The following is a 23,798-nucleotide window of genomic DNA, read 5'->3' on the forward strand; positions in this document are numbered from 1 at the left end:
TACTTATTAAGAGAGTAGAGTGTGTATGAACAGAGGGAGGGGCAGAGGGAGAAGCAGGTTTCCCGCTGAGCAGGGAGCCCAACGCGGGGCTCCATCCCAGGACCTTGAGATCATGACCTGAGCCCACGGCAGATGACGCCCAACCGACTGAGCCACCCAAGCGTGAGATTCTTATTCAGAGAATGTTGGACCCAAGCAGACAAGAGCTCCAAGCTAGTTAACGAGCTGCCTCAGTGTTGCAGCTAAGAGCATTTTGAGGGGAAAGCCACGTGACCTGAGCTGGCTTAGGGAGCTAGGACTCCTCTCTTTCTCTCCTCAAGCTCCACAGTAGCCATGGTTCAGAAGGAGTGAAGTAGTTCTCTATCTGTGTCCACGGAAAACATGGCCACTTCATCAGAGCAAAAATGTTTCCAGCCCAGTGTGGTGGGAGGGGGGAGAGATGGGGACAGGGACATGCCAGGCACAGCACCGCTGATGAGGCCATCAGCCCAGGTGAGCCAAGAGGTGCAGAGGAAGGAGCAGGGCTCACAGGTTGGGAGAGCAGAGCGAAGCGGCCCTGAGGGGGATCCTCGGACAGCAACAGGACACTTTCGGTCAGGACCTGGGGCCTGGGCAGTCGAGGTGGCTTACCCACGGGTCATACAGAAGTCTGGGGGGCAGCTTCTTCTGGACCCACATTCCCTCCGTCATGTCACCCATTTTTCCATTACCTCTAAGTCAGTGAACTCACTTTCAATTCTTTGCTTTGGGCCAGGAAAGGCCAATGTTCATTCTCACTGGAATGCCTCCTTTGGTTCTCTCCAATCTGGCTTTTCTACACACTGGGAGACGGTTTAGGGCGCGTCCCCTCAGCGGAAGTTCCTATGTGGACGGTGGTGGTTCACACTGTGCCGTCCAGCACTAAGTACCTGACGTGGGGCTAGTGTAACTGAAGAACTGAGTTTTCGATTCCACTTTGTGTCATCAACTCAAATTTAAATAACCTGACGACTTTGTTGATTATACCTCAGTGAAGCTGAAAAACTTTTAAATAGCTCCACGTATGCGGCTAGTGGCCACCATACATGACAGAACATACAGCATCCACACAGAGAAGAGTCAGCACGCTGTTCCTGGGAAGGGCCAGGTACATTTCAGCCTCTGTAGACCATACAGGCTCTGTTGTCACCACTCAGCTCTGCTGCCGTAACGAAGGCAGCCACAGGCACTGCAAGCACAAATGGGCATGCCTGCGTGCCAATAAAGCTTTATTTACAAAGGCAGGCAGTGGGCCAGATTTGGCCTGTGGGCTGTTTGCCAACCCCTGATACAGAACACAGAACTGGGAGTTCAAACCTCAGGACCACTGCCCACCATTGGGACAAACTTGGCCATCTTTATCTTATTAAACCTTAATTTTTTCATCTTATATAAAGAGGGGACCATCGTAGCGCCCACGACTTAAGGGGGCTCTAAGAGTTAAATGAGAAGCCTGTAACGCACTTAGCACAATGCCCACACTGAGTGGGTGTTCCAAAAGTACTTGCAGGGTGAACGGGAGCCAGATCCGTCCTGGGTGCTCTGACTTCCAGTCTCCCGCGTATTCCTCCCCATCCCGTGAGGCAGACGGCTAGTCCCGCCTATAGGGACCTTAAGTGGCCGGTTCCAAGTCAGGTGTGATAAAATGACAGGACTAGGATCCAGGGCTCCCCATTCCATGCCCTAGTCTCAGTGTCTCCTCCACGGGGGCTCAGCCTGGCCTGGCTGTCTGGGCTCATGTCTGCTAGCCTGCCCTGTGAGAGGCTCACTCCTTTGTGAAGGAAATCATTAAGAAAAACAAAGCAGATCCTTTCTTATGGGCTCTAAGATATTGTGCTGTCCTGGTTCCTGTTTTGTCCACCCCTCTGGAGCCCTGGTCACCTCTGGGGACTAGAGAGCCCTCACCTAAGGCTGTCGGTCACCGACACACCACAAGACGTCCTCCTAGTGCGGTCCCTGTTCCAGTGCTGGGTCAGAATGAGTCTTCTCCCCCATCTCCTTGGCAAATATGCCAGGATCATTCCCAAGCAGAGGACAGGGCACTCGGGACGACTGTCTTCTCCTTCAGAGCCCTAAGACACCACAGGCTGTGGCCAACATGCCGGCCTTACTGCAGCCACCAAGCAGTTGGGCCAAAACCCAAGCAAAGGCCGAATCAGCGGGGCCCCAGCTCTCTCCTTCTGCCACAGCTGGGGGCTGGAAGCTGGGCCCACGGTGCCCCCAGGAGCACCTAGGGCCTGGCCGTGCCACTCACTACCATGCCACTCATGAGGGAGGTCAGCGGTCTCCCCCAGACCCCACGTGTTGCCCGGAAACAGACAGGGGCAGCCTGCTCGGTCACTCTCACACAAGTCCAGGGGTAGGGCTGGGTCAGGCATTCTCACAGAGGTTCAAAGCCAAGCAGGACACCTGCAGGCACAGGGCAGCGTCCCAGGCCCCGGCAGGCAGACACTGCACTGGCCATCCTCTGACCCGGCACAGCAGTCACTGGGGCCCTGTGCCGCATCCCGGAGCATGAAATGCCCTGGAGTCTTTTTCCTAACACTCAGGGACATGCCTGAACCTCACACAAGTTTAGAAAACTGACTGGTTTCTATGGCAAGTCAGAAGCCCAGGTGTTGGGGCCAACAGGCTTGGCCACTATTCCCAGCATGTGGCTCTTCTGCTCCAGGTCACAGTTCACCTGTTGGCCGTAGGTGATCGTACCCTCAGCCAGGCCCGATCTCTCTTATACTTTCCTTTCTAATACGTCAGGGTGTCAGCAAACAGGGAGGTTTGCTGCCGAACTGATCGCTATTTAAAGCTAACGCACTTCTCCTCTCAGGCCTGAACGCTGATGAGCAAAACCCTACAAGGCGTGGAAGAGATACCCCAAAGCCGAGATGGGCTGCTGCCACACCCATCATCGTAGGCTCATTATTTTCCTAAATTCTCCTCCTCTGGGCCTGAGTCACATGCCGCACAGGCAACAGGGCCTGGAATCTGGGCTGGCATCTGAGGGTGTGGAGGCCACAGGAGCGTAGGGCGCCAGGAATCAGGTGACCCAAGGCAGAACATTCTCGCGTGTTTGTGTCAGCAGCTCCCCCACCCCTGGAGAACACGCTATGACAGAGCCCGAAGGGCACTGAAGCTCCTGTTTCAATCACACCAACATGGCTACTTTTTTCTGTTAAGAGAAAAAATAAAAAAAAACAGGTAGTTTTATACTGAATTGGATGTTTTCAATTCACCCAATGCTAAAAAAGGCTTCGTTCATCGTGATTTCTTTAGTTCCAGCGTAGGCATAGGCAAGGGACTTTGGAAGTTCTTGGGAATCCCAAGTGTCCCTGCTGCAAGCAAGAGCTCCCACTAAAATAAACAAAGGCCACATCCCTCTGGCCGAGGAGATGGAACCTGATGGAAGTTCCACATTCTAAGAAGCTAGCCTTGTGCCCTCTAGGGAAGTCACTCCAAGGTCAAAAGGACTGGGCCCCTGGGCAATCTTCCTGGAAGGTGGCCCCCAAAGTGAGGACTGCTGCAGAAGGCTGCCCCCCCTTTCCAGGTCGTGCCGGGACAAGTGCTATCCCCTTCAGTCCTCACCCCGCCCTGGCTCAACATCCCTCCCACGGCTCAGTCAGTGGGCTCCCAGTTGTCTGCTCCAACTGGCCCGAGCTGCCACACCCCAAACACTGAGCCTCCAAAAGCGCAAAGCATCAATATATGGCTCCCGGCTCCCAGCCCTCTGCTTAAAGACAGCACCCCTTTGCTTTGCACCTGCTGCCATCCTGACCTTGACCAGCGTAGCCCAACACATTCTTATCACTCAGGTGCCCCAGTCCCGGTGGCGGTCAACCACCTGCTGTTCCCCAAACGCCCCAAAGCATCATGCTTCTGGGGCCCCACACTCAGAGTGCGCTGGTCTGGAACATCTCCCACTCCCCGTCCTTCCTTCACCTGTCTCAATTCCTGCTCATTCGTCAAGACTCGGGGAGCCTTTCTGCCCCCCTCCCTTTGGCTTGAAATGAGCTTCCTGAGACTCCCAGGGGACTGCAGACTCGCCAGCACCCTGTGCACCCACATCTCCATCACACGCATCACGCTTCGTCTGGCACACAGTAGGAACTCAGTCAAGACAACTGCTGTCTCTCGGGGCGCCCGGATGGCTGAGTCGAAAGAGCACGTGACTCTTGATCTCAGGGTCCTGAGTTCAAGCCCTACATTGGGTGCAGAGCTTACTAAAAACAAAAAAAGTAAAAAAAAAAAAAAAAAAAAAACAAGTGCCGTCTCACTATCCATGACACAAGCCCGTGAGCTCTGCAAAAACAGGAACTTGCTTTACTCATCTCTGAATTTTTCAGGGCCTGACACAACAGAGGGCGTTTACGAGCTACCGACGGACTGGACTGTGTCCGGGGTACCACCAGCATGGCAGGGAGGTCTGTGCTCACCACAGGAACAATGACACATCTGAAAAGACACAGAGGTGAGGAAAAGTTGTTCTGGCACATCCACCAAGACCAGAGGCAGTCCAGACGCCTTTTATCTCCCTCACACAACCCCTCGTCACAAAGCTTCATCCTGTCCAAGAGCAGGGTCAGTGTCCAGTCCAAACCACCGTGTTGGGCCCTCTGCAGGGGGCTCTCCAAAGCCAGCCTCAACCACAGATGCCAGCTTCTGGGGGGAAGGGGCTGCCACCACCTAGAGCCAGGGCCCCCGCCAGAGCCCAGTAAATAATATTGAGCCTTCGCACTTCAAGGGGTACCAAGGGGTCTCCCCCAAGGCTGCCCAAAGTCCAGCAGGCAGTCTCTCATGCCAAGACTGTCCACCCTGTTTACCCCACAGAAGGCCAGGCTGGGGCTGACGAGGTGTAATGCTCAGAAGACACGTGGGGGGGGGGGGGGGATGGTCAGGAACCATGGCCTGTGCCAGGAGAAGCCCAGCAACCACTGAAGAGGGTAAAGGCCGTTTCCTCTGTCGACTGTGTCAAGGGCTTGGTTCAAAAGCCCGAATGACCTTAGATGAGCGCTTCCCCCTAGAGAGGTGGACGGCCACGTCCTGGTGGCACAGGAGTCCAGAGGCAACTGGAATCACACCCCAGGGGTCAGCAAGAGGCGGCCAGGCTGGGGCCAAGCGCCCCAGCTGTAACCCCATGACCTGCCCCAACACTGACTGCGGTTGTGAAGGCAGCTCACGGACTCGAAAGAAGGGGCAAAACCAAATAAAGACATCAGCTGCAAAGAATCTCAGAGAGGCTGAGGAGGAGGTAAACGCCCTCCTGCGCTCAGGCCAGGGAGGTGCGCAGCCCCGGAGACTTGCAAAGAACATGCTCGCATTCGGAGGCTGGCAGGAGCAGAGCCAAGGCTCCGAGGCCACGCTGACATGCATTTACTTCCCTGTGTTTAGGACCAGAGTCAGTCACTTTTAGTAAACAGAGATTTTGTTTCCTAAGGAGAACTCTTAAAAGATTTCACCAGCCTTAACTCTTGTTAAGAGACACACTGTGAGCTAAATTCAAACACATGCTTTCAATCCTTCCTCCTGAAAAAAAAAATCTTAGGACATCGGGACTGCAGAATGCTGGGTGAGGAAAGGCTCTATCTGCCCCACTCTGGCCCGTCCAGCCGAGCTCAGCCTTGTGCTCTGTCCTGTCACCCCCCCAGGGCCATGAGGACAACTGCCCTGTCCTTCCCTTGTCCTGCCAGCCCTCCAATCTGTCCTCCACAGTCTGTGCCCACCACAGGCTGCACGAGGTGCTCACTGACATTCGTAGGGAGCTAAGGGTCTCCACGCATAGACTCACTCAGTGTCCTAAACCCACAGGTTGGGTGCTGCTGGCAAGGCCATTGTTCAGATGAGGGAACCCAAGCTGGGAGGGACAGTCACCTGCCCGAGGGCAGAGGGTTAGCACAGGGCCGACCTTGGATCTGAGCCTGGGCCCTGACTCCAGAGCACCAGGCTGCGTGGCCCTGAACGACGCAGACCTGGGTTTCAGCTATGCTCTGCCCAAAGCGCCTCCGTGGTCCTTCCCTCGCTGGAAGGTGGCCAGCCCTGGCCCGCGTGGCAGCACTTCTGCCCATCCAGTCCCACGCGCATCTCCTACCTGCCGTCCCTCCACACGGCAACACACCCCACACAGGGGCTTCTCAGACCAGCTCTTAACCGCTCCTTAACGCGCTGGGAGGCAGAGCCAGTGAGACAAGAACTCCAGGGCCCAGGGGGTCACAGGGCACACCAGTCCCGCAAGAGAGGGGCAGCTTGCCAGAGAGCCTTCACAGGAGGATGGCCCCAGGACCATACCGTGGGGACCCCAGCATTTCACACCCCCTCTGGAGTCTCAGAACCACAGACACACACACACCCCGAACCCCCAGGAGACGATTCCCTCTCCTCACCCAGAGCACAGAGGTGGCCGGCGACAGAGGACACAGTCCTTCCACCTCTGAAAATGCAGCGAGGCTGCTCCCGGCCAGCGGATGGAACCTCCCTCAGCTCCCAGGCCCCCGGCCAACACGAATGCCAGAGCGAGGGGAATTCCAGGCACAGCTAAGGCCTCTCCCAGCTGGGCCTTGTCCGTCAGGGCACTTCAAGCAGAGGGCAACTGGGCGGAGAGCGGCCTCCCTGGGCGAAGGACGGGCGAGCAGGAGCACTGGAACCCACGCGAGCCACCCCACTCTCCAGGGCACTGCTGGCGCTGCTGGACACAGAGAGGCCTGCCAGCCGGGCTTGGGCCTGCCGGGACCACCTAGCAGGCTCCGCGGCACGGCCACCCAAGCCCCTCCTGGAAGCAGCAGCGTGGTGCCCGGGCAAGGGCGACCAGGGCACGGCCCCCGAATGACACCCCTACCCCGACAACACGCCCTGTGTGCAGCAGGAACTGCATCACCGGTCCCCGGAGGCAGGACGAAGAGCAAGGGGGGCAGGGTGGTAAGCAGGTAGGACCGCAGCCAGCCAGAATGAGCTGGAATCCCACTACCCCCTCTCTCTCCGGGCGAGTAACTGCTCTGAGCGGCAGTGTTTCCTGCAGTGGACGGAGCAAGTCCCTCGGCCATCTACGCTGTGCTGAGCGTTAAATGAACTAATGAAGTCAAGGGCCCAGCCCCACTCGGGATGCTCAGCAGGTGCCCAATCAACGCCTGGGAAATGAATGCCTGGAGAAGATGAGCGCCCCGCTTCCCCACCTCATCCCAGCGAGGAGAAAGGGCCCTTTTTTACCCCCACCAGCAGGGCACAGAAGAGCAGGTGGACAAACCTTGGCTAAGAAACCAACAGCCTCTCTTTGTCAAGCTCAAGGTTTCTGTATGTTCCACCGGGACTCAGTTTCCTGTCCCCCCCCCCCCCCCAGGTTTAGTGAGCCTACCTTCAGCAACCTAAGGGATCCCTGCTGAGCCTGCATCAGGGGAGGGGGAGGGGGTGAATAACACGACCGACTGATGATATGGACCAAGCGCAACGGAGGGCACGTTTCACTAGCCGGAAGGGCTCTCAGCAGTGACTCTGTGGCCTGCCGCTCTGTGCTGTGTACAGCACACTATCCTGCAAGCAAGACTGCATCTCAGAGTCGTCTCTCCACAGAGAACATGGGTGCTGTTTCCTCTGTGTGCCAGCTGTGTGACCTTGGCAAAGTCATCGCACCTCTGGAGGTAGGGGGGGAATCTCTTCTCCGTAAGCAGACACAAGCAGGCCAGAGACGCTAGTGCTCTCTACAGCCCCTGGTCATTCTAAACATAATTCTACGACGCCTAATCTCAAGCATGCAAATAAGAGGACAGGTTCTGAGCAGTCAGGTACAACCAGGTGGCTGGACAGTGTGACAGTCGCTGCAGACCGAGGAGAAAAGGAATGACCGCTCACTGAGAATCCCCAAGATGTGGCCGGGACCCAAACTGCGTCTTCCTTCCCCTGAAGCCCAGAGGGATACCCACGTGCCAAGCCTGCAGAAGGCACCAGAAGCTGAAAAGACCAGCAAGGTAGAAAGGGAGGAAGGGCCCGTGTGAGAACTACCCTGAGGCAACGAGATGGACAAAACTTGCTCTCTCATTCCAGAAAGAAGGTGGCTCAGGGCTGCTGTACCAAATCCTGGGCAGGGAGGCACACCCAAGACCCAGCCCAGTAGAAATAGGAACTACCTGGATGATGTCTACAGCAGGCACTTCGCCCAGAGGTGGGCACCTTTCAGATCCTCCTGCACTGAGACATGGCAACAACGGAAAATTCCAGTAGGTTTATTCCACTCCTGAAGAGCAAGGTCCCTGAGGAAGTGAGGTACGCTTGGGGTCTATTCCAGCCCTCATTCCTCAGCCCTGGGCGCACAACAGGATCGACTCAGAAGCTTCACAAACACCAATGCTGAGTCCCCCCCCCCCTTCCCCCCAGGATTCTGACGTACCGGGGCACCGGGCCTTTTTTTTTTTTTTTTTTTTTAAAACTTCTCCAGGTGATTCTAATGCACAGCCAAGGTTGAGAACGACTGCTCCAGAGTCAAAAATCTCAGCACAGAGGCCCCAGCCGCCTCCCACAAGCCCTTCAGGAACAGAAGAGCCAGCCAGGCAGGCCCTGCTGGAGATCGGTATCCTCCCGCCACCCCCCACCTCCACCCCCAAACCAGGATCAACCTGCAAAGAGCCATCTGTCTGAGATAGAATGCAAGGCCTTTGCCCAGCCCCGGCTGGGCCGCACCACGTTCCCACACACGGGACGACACACAATTGTGTTTCATTATTTGATTACTTGAGGCATGTAAACAAAACGTGATACTACGCAAACCTGGGGTGGCAAGCACCAAAAATGATTTACTTTGAGAGCTCTGAATTACAAATGCACACACACACACACACACACACACAAAAGGCCAGAAACCCTTTTAACAACCTCTTTGAATGGAAAACGGAATCTGAATTAAATGGGGATGCTCCTTCTGGGCTGCCGGATTTATTTCCCATTTCCCCTAGAAGGTCGCTAGGAATAATTATATTTTCTTGTGAATCTGTCTTCTGTAAGGATGATGCAAAACATCTCTGTCTTCCCTGCTGAGGGACTGCCTTTGGTCCTACGGTAGATCTAGAATCCAAGAACTCCTTTAAAAAACAAAATTTTTTTTAAGCTGTAGGAAAAAGGGGAGCAAGGAAAAGAGGCAGTCAAAATCGCTAAGTTTCCCTGCGGTGCTAACAAGACTAAACAAAATTTATGCTTTGAGATAAAACGGAACCTACCGCCTCTACCTTTCGAGCCTGCCAATCAATAGCACGTGTGTACAAAACCACCATGCTCTCAGAACTGCTAGCCTCTTGGCCCCGTAGCTGTGTGGCCTTAGGCCAGTAACTTGGCTTCTCGGAGGCTCCATTTCTTTAGCTGAAAGTACAGGAACACTTTGAAAATTAGCGTGTGCAAAGCCCCTGGCCCAGGGTGGGCCCTCAATAACTAGTAGGCACTGCTATTAATCTTCGAACAATCCACACCCATTTCAGTTGAAGCCTGCTGCGCCCAACTCTTCATGGTCCTGAATCTTGGGAACCACATTATACCAGCGCAGAAGGAGAATCCGTGTCTTTGTTTCAGGGGCGAAGGAAAAGAGCAAGAACCGTCAGGAGCCGGCCTGCCCCTGCATTCTGGGGTCAAACGGGCTGTTCAGCAGCATGATTTGCTTTTACCTCCTGAGAGCAGCCCCATGGAAAAAGTCCCTCCGGGGACCAGAGATGCCTTGGAGCACTGCTGTTTCTGAGATATTCCTGCCCAGTCTGGCCAAATGGCCCCCACCCCACCCCTGCAAAATACAGCTTCCTCTGCAGCCCCCACAGCAGGAGAGGGGCAGGACCGTTAACGAAGCCGGGGGTGCCTGTCACACATCTCCGTAACCCCTGACGTGATGTGAAATTCTACAAGGTAGACCCTTTGAAATGCAAAATCTCCCCGAGTCCTTCAAATGTGTTTTTATTTCCTCGGGTTCCTAAGGCTGCTTTCAGACCCACCCATCAGCATTTCCCCTCTCAATCACCAGCATTTAACCAAAAAAAAAAAAAGAAAGAAAGAAAAGAAAAGAAAGAAGGAGAGAGGACGTGGTGGCTGCAGCAAGGTCGTCTCTGTTTTTGAAAAAGCTCGAGTATCTCCGGCCGATGCAAGAAAGAGGGGGAAAAAGATCTTGTCCTCAGCTCCAGCCTCCTGACATCCCTCCTCCAAGACACCCCGAAGCCAAGTTTCCCCTGCAAGATTTCCTCCTGTCCTGACCAGACCCGCATGGACTCTGCCCTGCTTCGGATCTCAGAGGGCTTTCTTATTAAATCAAGGATCTGGGTGCCCTCCGACCCGAGTTAGGGAAGGTTAAGACAGGCACCACCAAAACCACAACGCACAATTTTCGAAGCCCAAGCCTTGATCCAAAACCGTGTGCACGGGAGGTTTGGATTAAACATCAAAGAAGAAATTACCTTAAAACAAAGTTGTTTGGCAAAGAAAATTACTTCACCATAAGAAAAACTCTAGGGAACCGTAAATTGCTTTTGAATATAGACTTTTCAGTGGCGCGGTCATTAATCATGTTAATGTAAACTGCGCTAAAACAAAAATTTTCTAAGCAAGTCTCCGGGCACATCAGCGTTATCTAAGCCTCTGGGTTTGTTTCCAGAGCTCTACATCCCAGCACGCAATGAAACTGCTGTTAATGGGGTCAGCTATTACAGTGCAGTCCCCGACCCTGGGCCATAATAAAGGTGACTCAGCCATGTAGAAAGAACCCTCGTAAAAGTTAGGCAGGAAACAAACACAGAAATTAATCAGAGAAGGAGAGTCAATGATTTTGGAAAGTGTATTCATGGGACAAGTTTCAACAGCAGCTCTCCCCGGATGATCAGACATTTCAGAAAGGAGTTGAAGGAGGCCAGTCAACATTCCTTGCAGCAGGCAAGTCCCTCAGTCAGGCCCTGTTCTGTTAGGGTGGAGGACAGGGCAGCAGCTGGACAAGGCGAGGAGGAGCATGGAGCCCAGCAGAGTTAAGCTGCGCTGAGCCCAGCCAGACCCGGCCATGTGCTTCATGTTGGCAACAAACCGGTTCTTTCAAGAGAGGAAGACTCTGACAAAAAGCAAGAAGCTGGGGCCGGGGGGGGGGGGGGGGGGGACCCTCGAAAAAGCCCTACATTAAGGATTCTCCCCTGACATGGAAAAAAAAAATCACTTTCAGAGATTGCAAGAGCTAGTCAATCTATTAACATGTCCCCCTTGCTGGATCAATTAAAGAGAGCCCCTCCACATCTGGTTTCCATCTAAAAACCGAAACTTGTATTATCAGCATATTACATAACAAATTATGCCTGCAGGTTTCTTTTATTACACATCAGAGAGGTGTGTGTGGTGGGGGGGTACTGATGGCAGTTGTGCGGGTCTGAGTATTTGCTTATTTCAGGCTTTCTTAAGAGCGAGAACAAAAAAAGTTTCCGTATGGTATGCAGTTCAAAAAAGTCACACTCGCCCGGATAAAACATCAACTCAACAACCCGCCCGTGGGTCCAGCGCTAGTCTCCAAGGCCCCCTGCATCAAGCAGGGGGTGAGACGGGCCAACTGTTTAAAGAGCACTGCAAACAGACACCACCAGGCTGCTCCAAGGCGTCCTCTGCCGCCAGCTCCAGGGTGTACAAGGCTCCCTCCTCTCCCATCTCCTGCGGGGGAAGAGAGCTGGCTGGCCTTTTCTGAGCTCCCACCATGGGGCAGGCGCCTGCCCCCTGTGCCCACTCAAAGGACATGCAGCCCATGAGGCTTCCAGAGAACTAGGGAGATGGAGGCTGGGGCACAGTGAAGGAACCCATAGGGAGACAGAGAAAGATGAAAGGTATGGAGAGAAAAAGCCTAAAAAATACCAACAGGACTTCCCATAAAATGTCAACGAAGGAGAGCCCACCAGGATGACAACAAGGTATCTTAAAGCTCTTCCTAGAAGAACTTTATGAACTTCCAAAATGCTACTAGGGGTGCAACTTACCCTAAATTGAAAACAGAAGGGAGAAACTGACTATGAACGTTATCAATCACAATCGTGGAATGCTCTACTTGTCCCGCCAGCCTTAGGAATTCGAGTCCACTTCTGCAGCAACCAGTACTGCTAGCTTTTATTTAAAATTTGTCTTATTTAAACCTTGTCTTCAGGGTTAAAATGGGTGCAGATCAGTATTACCTTCTCAGGGGAAAATAGTGAGCTCTTGGCCAAAGTGATTTGAACTGGTCTTAAAGTCACCTTGTTCTCTGGAGGAGCACTGGGGGGTGTGGGGGACACAGACCTGCCCCAAGCCTCTCCTTCCTTTCCTAGACTGAACCACCCCCTAGAAGCTGGATCAGCATCCTCCTTCCTGGGTCTGCAGGATGGCTGGCAGCATCCAGATCCCAGCCAAGTGCAGACACCGGGCCAAGGGCCCAAACCTTTAAACCCAAACCTTCTGCTCCCACTAAACAGGCCTATCAATAGGGACAAATAGTTGCTTTCTGCTTATCTGGCTGTCCAGAGTTTGGGGGAGGGGGGCGGGAAGGAGAACCAAAACCCCACAGATCTGCAATTCAGTATCAAAAGTGTAACTGAGACAAGTTATTGCTAAGTGGATAAATTAAAATGAAACTAAAACCTGGCCAAATCAGCAACAGTGAGTTTCGCCCCGTCTGCTAATTCCATTCCCTCCCAAGTTCTCAAAGCGGGTGACATCTTTCAACCGAGTCTGGGATCTGGAGCAAGAGGGGCTCCCCTTCCAGCCCGTGGGAAGCGCTGGGAACACATATGCTAGTATGTCATTTGGAAGTCCGCTAATACGTTGTAAGCAGCGCAAGACGCTTGCCTGGCTTCCCAGGCCAATAAACAATGCCATTCCAACTCCTGCAGCAGTCAATAGAAAACAGTCCCTTGTCTCCGCCATCCAACAATTCAACAAACATTTGTTCCTGTTGAACAACCATCAGCCTGGCTCCATCTGCACCCGCTCCAGCAAGGCGAGAGCGGCGGCGGCGGCGGCGGCGGCACCCATGCCCTGGCCCAGGGTTCGGGGACCCGAACGCAGCCCACCGAAGGGGCCACTCGCCCACCACCACCACCGAGTCCCGAGGCTGTAACGTATGGAAGACTCGGAGTGTGGCCTATAGGAGGCAGAATCCCATTCATCAAATGCTGCAAAGAGCTGTTCTTTGTTCACCATCGTACGAAGTACTGTACGTGTTAACGAACCCGGGCGGTCAGATGGAGGGAGCCCGGCTTCAGGGGGCTTCCGGGGGCGAAGGACCCGAGCAAGCCAGCTCGCGCGACTCCCCGGCGCTCCGCCGCTGTGTCCCGCGCCACGAGCATTGTTCCCCAAGTCTGCGAGCGGGGGTGGGGAGCTGGGGGTGCCCGAGAAGCCCCTTGGAGCAACGCAAACCGAGGGCCCTCCCCGGACTCTGGGTGTCCCGGCCTCCTCCGTCCCTGCCCCAGCAAGAGAAACTCCCAGCGGGAAAGCTGACTCCCACAGGCTTGCCAATCGAGGACTGGCAAAAATGTGACTCGACCAGTGTGCCCGTGCCGGACGGCCCTTCACGCCATGTGCAAAGCCACGCCGGCGCCCCCCACTCCGCAAGCCCCCGGCGCCGCCACCCCGCGGGCTTCCCCCGCCCGGGGCAGAACGCCCCCTCACCCCCAGTGCGACCGCCCCGGCCGGTCGGGCAGCCGCGGAGCCAGCCGCTGTGCGCCCGCATCCCGGGGGTGGCGGACGCAAACTTCCGCGAACAAAAGAGTTGTCTGCAAACGGTGCGGGAACTTCGGGGCGAGCCGGGGCGCCCGGGTCCCCGGGTTCTGGCGCCTACGCCGCGGCCGCGAGCCAGGGCTCAAGCTGAGACGCGAAGAGGAGCACCCCCCCGCCCCCGCCCCCGGCACAGCAGTCCCTGCACCCGCCCGGGGGAAGCACAGACTTTTCTGCAGGGGCCGGTCTGGCTCGTTCCCCGGGCTGCGCTCTGACAAGTCTCACGCCTGCACCAGGGGCGACACTCAGCGCCCCGAGAAACCACTCGACCCAACGCGAAAGAAGACAGAAAAAAAGGAAACCAGCAATATTTAAAATAATAATAATAATCTTAAAACGGCAAGCCCAGCACACGCGCGAGCGGGGTCCCTCCAGCCCGAGGCTGCGGCGCACACGGCAGGGACCACCGCTCGGGACGGGGCCCCCCCGGCCGCCACCGCCGCCGCGCGGCCCAGGGTCGCTTACTGTGCGCGACGGGGCGCTCCGGGCGCGGGCCCCGCGCCGTCGCCGCCGGCGCTCGCCAAGTCGTCCCGGCTGCCCGCCGCGCGTCCGCCGCGCGCACGCTCTCCTGCCGGCGCCGAGCGCTTTGTACCGAGCGGCTCCCGGGGAGGAGGAAATCGACTTGTCACTTCCTGAACTGTTTGCAACTCGTCCCTTTAACCGGCCCCGGCCAGGCCGCCCGCGCCCGCCGCGCCCGCCGCCGCCGCGGGGCCGCCGGACCGCGGCTGTGTGTTGTTGGGTCGGGCTCTCCGCCGGCGGCGTCGCGGGGCCCGGGCGCTCGGCGGCGGCGGCGGCGGCGTGCAGGAGCCGGGCGGCGTGCGGCGGCGGCGGCGGCGGCGGCGGGCGAGTGTGCAGTGCGCGCAGCCGCCGGTGGGCGGGGAGTGGAGGGGTCGCGGCGCGCCGCCGGTAGGGCTAGAGGGCGTCCTGCGGGCTGAGCCGCGCGCCGCTCGCCGAGCTCGCGCCTGCGAGGCCCCGGGACGCGGGAAGTGGCCCCGGGCCCGGGCCGCGCCGCCGCCACCTCCCCCGCGGCTGCCCGGGCCCGGGGCCAGGGGTCCCGCAGGTTTCTTCCCCCGCCCCCCGCACGAACCGGGGCAAAAACCCTGGGCCGCGTGGACTCCGGGCGTCCAGCTTCCGGGTTGTTGGGTTTTTTTGAGATTTCAAAGAAACGATCGTTTCGGGGGCGTGCTGGGCAGCAGGGGAGGGAGGGCTGTGTTAGTGTTGTCACACTTTGGGAAAATAAAGCGCTAGTTTCCCAACTAGGGGCGCTGATGGAAATAAAGGAATGTGTACTTCAGAAGCCACATGCAAAATCAACGCCACTGGGTAAGGAGGGTTTGTGGTTGCTAAGCAGACGCAGAGCATGTTTCGTTCTGTAACTTAGGATGTTGACTTAAGTTCAGGAATGTAACCCTGATAGAATAGGCGGAGTGTTTTCATTGCACTGCTCACCTGGGGGAGGGGGACTGTTGTCCCTGTGAAGTCCCAGGTTTCCCATTGCTCGATCCCACTAGTGTATGTTATTTTATTGACCTTGTATCCAACGAGATTTTTAAAGAGAAGGGTTTTTTTTTGTTTTGTTTTTAAGAACTCCCCTATGCCTGTTTTGTGTTCTCCTTTGCCAAAAAAACAAAACACCTCATTACTTTACATGGATTGTGTCTGCCCCGTTTGAATGGTTCTATTCATAAATCAGGAAACTTTTTCTGTTGCTTCTAGGAACATTTAATTGGTTTTAATCCAATGTTTCAATCCCAGTATCAAACATAAATGAACAATTAACTTCTATGCACTTGGGAAACTATTATATTTCATGGCTATTGCTGAAATATTTCAGTTTCCCATCACACTGGACCCATTCTTTTTCAGAAAACCGTGAGCTAGCATCTCCTTTCATACCAGCTCCAGCTCCAGTGGTTTCTTCTACAAGATTAGGATGAACAGCCATCATAAGGAGGATATGTGTCTATTCATTCAATTAGATGAAGTGCGATATAATCAATTCATCCTACAAACGCCAAAATGAGCTAATAGGCGGAATGCTAAGATACTGATATCCTTATCCATAAACATTGCTTTAAAATAATTTATCAGAGGCCAATTCTGAAGGAATGAGAACCAAGTCTTCCTAAGTTAAACAGATAAAACACAAGGGATAATTTGAGAATGCTGCTACACTTCCTTAATGCCATCTTATCACAGTGTCACCATGGCCTTTGAGAGCTTTTAAGGATATAGTTTAATTTACTTTTTATTAGGAAGCCTAGAGTGACTCCTGCTGGCAAACATTCAGCTTATTCCTACAATTACCAGTTCATAGGGTCAATGAAACAAAACGCAGGGGGTGGTTGGGTATGGGCGGGGGGGGTTGTCCAGAGCCTGGAGACAATTATTGCAACCATGATTCCTGTTGCTTTCAGGATGATTTTAGATTCACAAAATTCCAAGGATTGTGGTTATAGCAAGCTCTTTGCTGCACGCCTCCTTTCCAACCTAAAGCAGCCTGTTTTTCTGGTTCCGAGGCTTCCTTGCAAGTGCACAGAACTAAAATATCTCCTTAAGAAGCTGTGCTACTAACCAATGAATGGCTATTTCTCATGTACTTTAATTTAAATCTCCAAAGGCTAAAAAATACATACAATAAGGATTGTGTCACTTAGCCTTCCATAGTATGCGGTTCTTCCCAAATTATGGAATTAAGTCCTATAGCCCACTTTTTAGGGTATACTACATAGTTACTTATTATTTTAAAAAATGTAAACTCAGCAGTTGAACTCTGGATGTAAAACGATGTAAGCTGCAATCGGGGGATGGGGGACTAAACTGTCTACCTTTGTTCAATCCTTAAAGGTCAAAGCCAAATCAAAACCAGATTTAGAGCACAACTAGGCACCTAAACACAAATTCATAAGCCAATTTAGGAATAAATCCATAAATAATCCCAAAACGATCACTTGTAGCTTTTCTATTACCACTGACCAACAACACTAACTTGGGTAAACCGCGAACACCTGGGAAATATAAAATGTAGGGATTACTTACAGTCGCACTCCAAGACCATACATGAAACCCAGGGATAAAGCACAGCAATACTGGCTCTCCTGGCTCTGCTCAAAGCAGAAGCACCACGTGGAGGACTGCTTGTGTATGGCGTGCATCATGTCTACTCAAAACTCCCGAGGAGAATTTAAACTGAGCATCACTCTGTACTAAAGAGCTCCCCTATTCCAAGTGTAATGTTCTTAAGCAATAGGAGATGAGAAGGGTGTATTTTATTAAGAAAGGGTGTAACCAACTATAACTTGTATCAACAAGCTAATCAAGTATTCACCTAAGCATATTTATGCCAGGGAGGGTAAAGGTTGAGTTTTAATACGCACCAAGGAGTGTCCTAGGTAGTTAGTGGGTATCTTATTTTTGTGCCTTTAGAACCAGATTAATGTGATATTCAAGGAATAAGGAGCTAAGCTTTGAAGCCAACGTTGTTTAGTTTTACCCAACAAATCTATGTGTGCCTATTCTTGTAAAAAGAGTTCACCACTAGAAAGTGATAAAGCAGTTTGTCTCTGAAAATACGTAGTATTCTTTTCAGAATAAAGTGAGTGAAACAAACATCAAACTTGCTATATGTTGGACCCAACAGCACAGTATTAACCCCTTTATTCAGCTTCCAAAAGCCTCTGCCTCTTTGTCACGACTGCTGTATTAAAAGCCGGTCACTCACATTTCACACTGTCCTTTCTCAGTCTGAAAAGATCTTTTATAAAGCAGAACCTTTTAAAATTGCTTATAACAGATGATGGAAAGATAGACATCACGAAGTCCACCTGAAGCATTTTCAAAGAAACTGGCTACTGAAACAAGTTAGCAAAATACATCACTTTGGATAACACATAAAGTTTCTGGTTAGAGATGAAAGCCATAATTCTGACTCTACGATAGGGACAATTTTCTAATACAGATCTTATTCAGAAAAGTAAGTTCCCACATCTATGAGCCAGCTACCTAAGCATGTGATGACACACTAATCCTTCTGTTCTTTCCTTTCTGTCCTTTTTATATTGTGTTCTGAAACCTTTCCACTGATGAAAATGAATTGTAACTCTGGCTGGAATATCTCTCATATAGGCAGATCTATCTACACGGACAGAGGCAGTGGCATCTCCCGTATCGAGGTACATACCTTTTTTAAGAGGTACTTTGGTTCCTGAAGACAGTTACTTTTTGATTCAAGAACTAAATAAAACAAATTTATCTTCATTGAAAAATAACCATGGCAGTGAATTTAATGATACCAATCTAACTCCTTTGATACAAAATGAGAGTTGAAAGCAGCTTGAAGCGGAATGCCTATTGAAATCAGTGCATGCGAATCTGCACAGCTTTGTAACCAAACGTCTAGCACCATTGAGGTACGAAGCCTGCCAGCTGGGACGGCATTGTGCACCACAAAGTGTGGGTTGTAAGCCTAAGTCCTGAGCACAAACCCTGGTTTCCAAGTTGGCAGGTGCTGAAAACACAGCAAATGTCACGCTTGCAACTCACTGGATGGAAGAACTCTGGGTAATATAAGCTAAAAGGAACAGAGCAACAGTTAAAACTTATTTCAATTTGATATATACTTTTTTCCCTTTTTTTTTTGGCAAGCCAATAGTAGCTCTTGATGTTATGTGCTACCAGAAAACACAAATATGAGAAAAACAGACAGTGAAAAGTTTAAGCATGGTAAATAAGCAAAAGTAAATATAATGAAGGCTTTTCATGATCTACATGCAAAGTTACTGGTGTTTGTAAAACTTACCAAACCTATTTTACTATTTTAATAGTAACAGTGAAAAGCATAATTCATTCTTGACCTTTCCCTGATCTATTTATGATCTGAGCTGAAGTACTCTAATATCACTATTAACACATTTAGTCGCCCATAACCTAGCTTGGCGTTATTACTCCACCAAATACATAGCTAAAAACAAGTCACAATATTTTCATACTGTTACACATTAAATTTTAAGTAGAAAATATTTCAACAGCACACCCACACAAAATGTTTATGCTATCGTCTTCAAATGAAAACCATCTCAATTTTTTTCTTACATATCCTTTAGTGGAATTCAGATTGAGTATTTATGATACAAGCCCAAAATTTAACTTAATTTTTCTCTCCTGTCAACTATCTACCATATAAGTCATTGCCTCAAGAGCAATCTATTTTTAACTCATCCCTAGTGATATGCTGGAAGCTACTGCCATCCTGCCTAGCCCCATAAAAATGAAACAGTGAATTTCATTTTCAGTAGGTAGAAAGGAAACTGTGAAACTACATACAGTTTGTGATTTCATAGAGTTTGAATACCCAATCTAAAGACTGAATCCTTTGGATTTAAAATATCAAGGAAAAAATTCAGTCTCTGGCTCCAAAGGGTAGAACACCCCGGGAGCAGTATGAAAGGAACATGTGTCCTACATAGCATATTAGCCTGTGAATTTCTTAACTCTCCTCAGCAGTTTGTCAAGCTTCTATTTTAACCAAAAGCAAAGACGTTTTGTTTTACTGTATCCATTACTGTTTCTGAGGGACTAGGTTTGCCCATTTTGTATGCACATACCCTGGACCTGACCTGAAACAGAGAAATGACATGAGAAGTTACCTTGCTATTTTAAATACTACTTTACAGCTTCTCTTAACTTTCACAAAGAAACAAAACAAACAACAAAAAATCTTGATCAAAGTTGATCTTGATCAATCTTGATCAGGTTATTGGGTGGCTCAAGTCATGATCCCAGGGTCCTGGGATCAAGCCCCATGTTGGGCTCCCTGCTCAGCAGGAAGACTGCTTCTCCCTCTCCTACTCCCTCTGCTTGTGTTCTCTGTCAAATAAATAAAAACTTAAAAAAAAAAAAAAAAAACAGGTTACTTAACCATCACACTATTAAACTACTTAACTTTAGTAAACTATCCTACGGACATACATCATCATCATATCGACTGCATCCCTACAGAACTTATTAAAAATAGTTCAAAGGACTCACACTCTTTGAGGCTGACTAGAGAAAGTGACATTGCTCTGGCCAGCATTTCTCTAGTCACTAAGCAGCCCAGGCACTAAGGGAGCGACTTCACCACCAACAAAAATGTTAAATAAACAAACAAATCTGAAAACCAAATATTTTCTAGATTAGTATAAACAACTGGTTCACTGTATATTATATATGATATGGTCAGTTCCAGTATAAATTAAGGTCAAATTTGGGGTGCCTGGGTGGCTCAGTGGGTTAAAGCCTCTGCCTTTGACTCAGGTCATGATCCTGGGGTCCTGGGATCCAGCCGCATCGGGCTCTCTGCTCAGCAGGGAGCCTGCTTCCTTCTCTCTCTCTCTCTGCCTGCCTCTCAGTGTACTTGTAATTTCTCTCTGTCAAATAAATAAATAAAATCTTAAAAAAAAAAAGAAAAAGAAAAATATTTTAAAAAATAATAATAATAAAAATCTTGGAGCGCCTGGGTGGCTCAGTGGGTTAAAGCCTCTGCCTTCGGCTCAGGTCGTGATCCCGGGGCCCTGGGATCAAGCCCCGCATCGGGCTCTCTGCTCAGCAGGGAGCCTGCTTCCCTTCCTCTCTCTCTCTCTCTCTCTGCCTGACTCTCTGCCTACTTGTGATCTCTCTCTCTGTGTCAAATAAGTAAATAAAATCTTAAATAATAATAATAATAATAATAATAATAAAAATCTTAGCCCACTGCTTCCTAAATGCCCAGGAAGACCCAAATCCAACTCGGTTTCATCAAACCCACACAGACAGTCGAGGGACCTGCTCGCAGTTCCCTTGTTTCATGCCGCTGGAAATAATGCCTTAGCAAGCAAACATAATGAAGCAAGTCGTATCGTGTTCTTGACCAATTCCAATGCATCTACATGAACATTTTCCCCATCATCTTTATTTATTACTAAATAATTATTACTAAATAATTACCACTTAAACAGACAATATCTTAAATCTGAATATCCTTAAGGAGTCTGCTGAAACACATTGTAAAGAACATTTAGTGAAAATCTGGCATTCTATCTGGTCATTTCTTAGCTAAATAAAAAGGTGCTTTAGCACCAGCCCTATCTACAGACTCAAGAAGGAGCTACACAGTAGGATTTTTCAAGAGGTTCTGAAAGGCCCACCTGCTGCAAATGTTCACTCTTACACACTCATCCACCACTCCTGCTCTCTTCCCTCATCCAAACACTCTTAGAATACAGCTGAACTGAAGACATGAACTCAGTGCCCCTGAAGGGTAAAATCTTGAACAAGTCAATGCATCAGCTGCAAGGGGGAGAAGGGGTCTTGGAGAAGAAACTGGTCGCTGGGGTGAGCTAGGAATCCTGCTAAGCTGCTTCACACTGATTCTTCTCATTGAATAGTCCTAACCCTGTTACAGAAGGTGTCCACAACTGCTTCTCCCTCCGCTACACTGGAACTGCTTTGAAGAAATGTTCTGAAGGGAAACCACGTTTAAGTACTACTATCTGGGGGCCCCTGGGTGGCTCAGTGGGTTAAGTCTCTGCCTTCGGCCCAGGACATGATCTCAGGGTCTTGGGATCGAGCCCCGCATCGGGCTCTCTGCTCAGCAGGGAGCCTGCTTTTTTTTTTTCTCTCTCTCTCTGCCTACTTGTGATCTCTCTGTCAAATAAATAAATAAAATCTTAAAAAAAAAGTATTACTATCCGTTAAGCACTTTCCCGACATCTTTAACATACTTTTCAGCTTCCCTGAGGGGATAAGCAGGTATATGACAGGAAGACAGTAACCCAGAGAGGTTACAAGGCCTGAGAAGGGCAGACCCATGTACTGCCTATTCAAGCATGGGTTTCTGTGTAGCATGAGAAGGGAAAGTCTCAGAGCCCTGGGACTTTATGGTTCTAAATTAGATCATCTGTGAGAAGGATTCCTTTGTGTTTGCTTAGGCCCAATCTTGATTTTTATGTTTCTGTATGTAAAACTGAAGGAGCCTAAACAATCAGATGTAAATTTCCTCTTGGATAAAACATAGCTATGGTCAAACAAATGTAAACTGAATTACCAAAAATATATATAACAGACAATCAATACAAAAATCTGAAGTTTACCAATGAACGCACAAAAGATGTTTTAGATGAAAAAATACATGATTTTTTGCTCCAAACGTTTTACTATATGTACACCTATTTCTCATATACATAGACACCGTGGCTTAACAGAACAGTAAAGTGACCTACCAACTGGTACTTAGCTAGTGGGAGCATTTAAACTTCTCATTTGTAGTGGAATCTACTTCATGAGCCCTTCTCTAAATCAATTTCAGCAGGTATTATGGACTGAACGTTTGTGTCCTGCCCTCAAATCCACATGTTGAAGCCCTAAGCCCCAATGTGAAGGTACTTGGAAGTGAGGCCTCTAGAAGGTAATCAGAGTCAGGTGAAGTCATGTGGGTAGGGCTCTCGTGATGGAATGAGTACCCTTCTAAGAAGAGACACAGGAGAGCTGACTCCCACCCTCACTCTCTCCCTTGTAAGCATGTACGAGGAGGAGGCCGTGTGAACATATAGGGGCTGGCAGCCATCTGCAAGCCAAGAGCAGAGTCCTCAGAATGAAGCCTGCCTTGTATGCACCTTGACCTTGGACTTCCCAGTCTCCAGACTGTGAAAAGTAAATTTCTGTTGTTTAAGCCCCCCAGTCAATGGCAGCCCTGACTAGGACAGGGGTAGAGAAGAACTTTAAATATCACCTACTGACCACCCTCATTTTACGGGGAGGAAAACTGAAGCCCAGGAAAGAAAAGCGACCTGCCTATATTCCAATCATTTAGTATTTAAAATAAATATTCCCAAATTTAGTATTTAAAAAAAAAATCATTTCTCTGCAATATTTACTCTATTAACAGATTTTAAACACTAGGTTACTATAAAATGAAAGGAATGAAAATAAATTTCAAGTTCAGAAAATAATACTGCATGTGTCACAGATTAAATCATTAATCAAATGGACTTAATAACAAAATGATGCCTCCTACCTCTGGCTATCTGAACATCTTTACCATACAGAGATTCCAAGAGGAAACCTCAGCACGCTGAAGCACCAAACCTCTGGAAAAGATGGGCTTATTTCATGGTACGGTCCGACAAGTGGATTTCCCCTCCTAGCTTAATCTGGTTAATTACTTTTTAATTAAATAATAACCACAACGATCAGTACTTCCAACTACAAAGCCATATGGAATTCGGTCCTATCTGCTGAACAAACTATCCTATCAATTTTTTGACCCAACTGGTTCTCTTCACGAAATCAGGTCTTTCCCTCTCCACCTACGAAGGTTTCCACAAGGAATAAATAGCTCTGACCTGTGCGCCTTGGTTAGGACTGCTTCTCAAAAATCAACAAATATTATTCTCATTCAAAATAAAAGTATAAAAGCAGATTCGCTGAATCACAAATGGGCCTCAAAGGTTACATTTATAAAGAAGACAACATGCAGTTTTTCATTCACAATTTCAGGCCTGTCTTCCAAACCTTGCACACAGCTCTTTAATTCAGCCCACTTTGTTTTATTAAATGCCATATTATGATTTTCCCCATTCAGACTCCAACCAGGCTTCTTGTTGAGGACATGGAAGGAAAACTTAATTATTGCTGCTTCGGTGCATCTAAATTTATTTCATTACCAGAATCAACAGAGTAGGGCCTAGATGCTGTTGCAGAAAGGCAGACGGATATGGAATGTAAACTGCTCCTTCCTCTCCCCTTTCCCCCGCCTACCCCACCCCTCAAAGTTCCAGGGTTGGAAAGCATCCTAACTTCTTTTTTTTTTTTTTTTAGCCAGGATGTACTAAAATTAGATGGGAACAAAGGACTGACATTTTCATACTAGAGGGGTGAGGAGAAAACGTGCGCTGGCAGCACCCGCTCCCTTTTCCATTTAGCTCCCTCCCCCGACTCTGCCCAGCTCTGACAAGCAGCATGGAGGGCCAGAGCAGGAGAGCTGCGACCCTCCCAACAGCACTTCGGTTCTGCTAGAGTCACAGACAATAATAAACCGCTTCATCGGTAAG

At 50.1% G+C, this 23,798-nt stretch overlaps 1 protein-coding gene across 2 annotated transcripts in view; it reads right to left on the minus strand.

Annotated features, from left to right (window-relative positions):
* The window catches only part of FAM53B (family with sequence similarity 53 member B), a 145,029-nt gene that overhangs the window by 92,556 nt on the left and 28,675 nt on the right, over window positions 1-23,798 (minus strand). The window contains exon 1 of one of the 2 annotated variants that reach the window (XM_059398772.1): window positions 14,197-14,429. The exons of the other annotated variant lie outside the window; for it this stretch is intronic. The gene's annotated coding sequence lies outside the window, so the exon portion shown is untranslated. Of the gene's footprint in view, window positions 1-14,196; window positions 14,430-23,798 lie in introns of those variants that run through there. 2 annotated transcript variants of the gene reach the window in all.

This window comes from Mustela nigripes, chromosome 4 (genome assembly GCF_022355385.1).
Source record: "Mustela nigripes isolate SB6536 chromosome 4, MUSNIG.SB6536, whole genome shotgun sequence".
Taxonomy (NCBI): domain Eukaryota; kingdom Metazoa; phylum Chordata; class Mammalia; order Carnivora; family Mustelidae; genus Mustela; species Mustela nigripes.